We start from the raw sequence: 3,902 nt of genomic DNA, 5'->3' as shown, positions 1-3,902 counted from the left end.
TCCTGTGTGCAAGATCTTTTAGTTCAGGAAAAGTGTCACATACTTCTTTCAAGTTGTCATTAATAAAGTCACTTTTCCTTCATATGTGACTTGCACATTATGACAGATTTCCATTATTATTTGTTAAATTCAAAGATACGTTCTTGGTCTGTGAACTACTTACTGTAAAAATGCTCCCTGAACCAAGGCAAATCATTGAACAGAAAGAGTTTAATTGGGTCCTTGCTTATATTTTTACAGAGACCATCGTGGATGTCACATCAGTCAACAGTCATCTTTTTGTAGTCCTTAACAGTACTGAGAGCTTTTCATACTAAACCACAAGTGCAAGGCAGAGAGGGAGACTGAGAGAAACAGAAAGAGAGAAAGAGCTAGAGAGAGATATTCAGAAATGGAGAGACAAAATAACAGAAGCAAAGATAAAAATTGACTGAGACTAAGAGACAGAGACTCCATTCTCTCTGGTCACTTTCATTGGCATATCAACCTCAAGGCACACCCTCCTATATTATAACTCCATAGGAATAATATTATCTTACAAGGCCATACTTACTAACCCCTCCTAGACATTTACTCACTGTGGAGTAAACATATAAATAGATGAGCTTCAAAGGGATATTGCAATTCTTATCAACATAAAGTGGAAGAAGATGGAGAGACTTCTAGCCTAAAAGAAGATAGTTAACCTGAGAGTTTCTCATTGAATACAATGATTAAAGTCCCAGCAAATTTAAGGGCTAAAAAACAGGACAGACAATTTTCTTTGGGGAAATGTAGATTATTTCTATAATGGAGTATTATTCAGCTAAGAAAATGACATTATGATATTCAGGCAAGTGGATGAAAGCAGGAAAATAATCCTGGGTGATGTCACTAAAATGTAGAAATAGAAATACGGTATATGTATCTACTTGTTAGGAGGTCTTCTAATACTGGGGAATAAAGTTCAAATAGGCCCTATGGAATAGTCTACCCAGACTTCCACTAGGAGGAATGGGTGACACTGAAAAGAGCTGTTGGGTCAGGGCATGCTACAAAAATGTTCTAGCAACCCAGGCTGTTGTTATTAAAACATGTTGCTCCTGGCCCTCAACTGATAGATTGGTGCCATGTTTTTGTTTTTGTTTTTGTTTTTGTTTTATCCAGAGATACTTCTTTCTCCATCAAATGGGATTGCATACAGAGAACCACAGTCTGATATTATGCAAAGAGAGACCTTAAAACACCCAGCTATAAATGGGGTTTCCCTATAAAATTCTCTCTCCCCTCAGAGCTCTGGGAAGCCTACAGGATAGGAGGGAGGAAGAGTATTATAAGTAGAGGGAATTGAGGACATAATGAGAACATTGCCCTGAGAATGGAGGCCGCAAAGGAAGATGATGCAGCCAGCCTTGATGAGACCTGGTAAATTAGAGTCAGAGAGAAGGTGGAGGAGAACTGCCCCCATCAGGGAAATAGAGAAATGGTATACAGGTAGAAGAAGGAGGCTTGGTAGAACTGAAAGGGGTAGAGGGAGGGGCCAGCAGAATGCATACAAAGTGACCAAATCATAATAAAAAAATACATAAGAAAATTATGTTCATGGTGATAAAGTATAGGGATCTTTGTTACTGGTGGCTTCTTCTTGGGTGGTTTTGCCATGTTGAGGCCAGGATGAACTCAGTTTTCTTTAAGGGACTTGGTACTGAGACTCTGATCATGTTCCAATGAGTATATCCAAAACAAATACTTCATTTGATGTAAATAAAGAAAAGGAAAAAGAAATAGTGTGACACATGGGTAGGATTTGAACCCGGGAACAATGGAAAAAGAGTGTAATGTATGTTACACGAAATTCCCACATAATCAATAAAAATAATATCTTGAAAACTTTTATACTGACTTTAACATGGAGAAAGATTCCGCTAACAGAGGGTAGAGTGTGACTTTGCAAGGCATGCTTTCCAGGAACTCATTACGTAGCAGAGTATCCTAGCCATGAACTAGTGGTTAACCAGCTACCTCACACACAATGAGCTCAGGTGGTACCTCTGAACAAGCAGCCCTGGCACTAATACTACATTTTGAGGGTTTGTCTGGAAGACACAGCTTCTCCTGTGTCCTAGGCCTATAACATGGACACATTTCTCTTTCCTGAAGGCCCAGTTTCAACTGTAAACACCAGTACCAAGAGGAATCCTCACTGACCACTGCTAGGACACAGCCAGGTCAGCCAAGGCAACCCTGATAATAGAGAGTTGACAACACTAGTGTTTATCAGCTCTGCTATCAAAAAAAAAATGTTGTCCTCAATTCTCCTTTTATACTCACCAATCTATCTCTGTTTCAGCCAGTCCCAGGAATTGTCTGGTTTCCTTCTCTTTTCCCTATTCTTAAAGACTCTTTGTCAAACTCAGGTATCTGTAAGTGTGTGGTTTTATTTCTTGGTCTGCTATTCAGGTCCATTGATCCACCATTCTGTTTCTATGCCAGTACCATGCAGTTTTTATTACTGTTGTGCTATAGCACAGCTTGAGATCTGGGATGGAGATATTTCCCTAAGATCTTTTATTGTAGGGGATTGTTTTAGCAATTTTGGGTTTCTTGTTTTTCCATATGAAGTTGAGAATTTTTCTTTCAAGTTCTATAAAGAATTGTGTTGGTAATTTTTTTTTCAATGCAGTTTATTCAGGAGCATTGAACAATCCTCGGACCCCGGGGAAAGCCAGCCCACAGCTTAAATAGCCTCTGGGTAGCCAACCCAGGCGTGCCACGGGGGCAATGCAGATAGGTCCACATACATGGAAGCAAGCCAGATCCTCGGCCTTAGCCAAATGTGGAGTTGTTCGTGACAGAGAGCACTCACCAAATTTGATGGGAATTTAATTGTTCTGAAGATTACCTATGGTAAGATGGCCATTTTTACTATGTTAATCCTGCCAAGCCATGAGCATGGGAGATCTTTCCATCTTCTGATATCTTCTAATTCTTTATTCAGAGAGTTGAAATTTTTATGATACAAGTCTTTGACTTTCTTGGTTAGGGTCACACCAAGTTACTTTATCTTTGAACGAATACAAGAACACATCGAAAATATCAGCCACTATGACCAAGTAGGCTTCATCCCAGGTATGCAGGTCTGGTTCAATATATGTGTATCCATCAATGTGTTCCAACATATTAAAAAAATGAATGAAAAAATGATACACAATAATATCCTTAGATGCTGAAAAAGCATTTGTCAAAATCCAAACTCCATTCATCTTTAAAGTGTTGGAGAGATCAAGGATACAAGGCACATATCTAAATATAGTAAAGGCAATAGAGCAAGCCTATAGCCAACATCAAACTAAATGGAGAGAAATATAAAGCAATCCCACTGAAATCAGGGAGAAGGCAAGGCTGTCCTTTCTCTTCATATCTCTTCAACATATATCTGGAAGTCCTTCCTAGAGCAATAAGACAATTTAAGGAGATCAAGGGGATACAGATTGGAAAGGAAGAAGTCAAAGTATCACTATTTGCATATCATATGATAGTATACCTGAGTGACCCAAAAATTTGACCAGGGAACACCTACAGCTGATAAACACCTTCAACCTTGTGGCTGGATACAAAGGTAACTCTAAAAAATTAGTAGTGTTCCTGTATACAAAAGAAAAAAAAAGCACTGAGAAAGAAATTAGGTGAAACAAAAGGAATTATATTATCTAACAAGGCCATACCTCCTAACACTTCCCGGATATTTCCTCACAGAGGACTCCACATGTAAATATGGACTCCACTGTTCAAGGGAATAGTGCAATTAAAATCACCAGGCAGTATAAGAAGATTGAGGGAATTCTAAGCTAAAAGTAAATTTTTATCCTTAAAGTTTTTCATTCAATACAATAATTAAAGTCTCACCAAATTCCAAAGGCTAA

The sequence above is a fragment of the Meriones unguiculatus genome (genome assembly GCF_030254825.1).
Source record: "Meriones unguiculatus strain TT.TT164.6M chromosome Y unlocalized genomic scaffold, Bangor_MerUng_6.1 ChrY_unordered_Scaffold_23, whole genome shotgun sequence".
Classification (NCBI taxonomy): Eukaryota; Metazoa; Chordata; class Mammalia; order Rodentia; family Muridae; genus Meriones; species Meriones unguiculatus.
The sequence above is the reverse complement of the archived record's forward strand: the minus strand, read 5'-3'. Positions refer to the sequence as shown.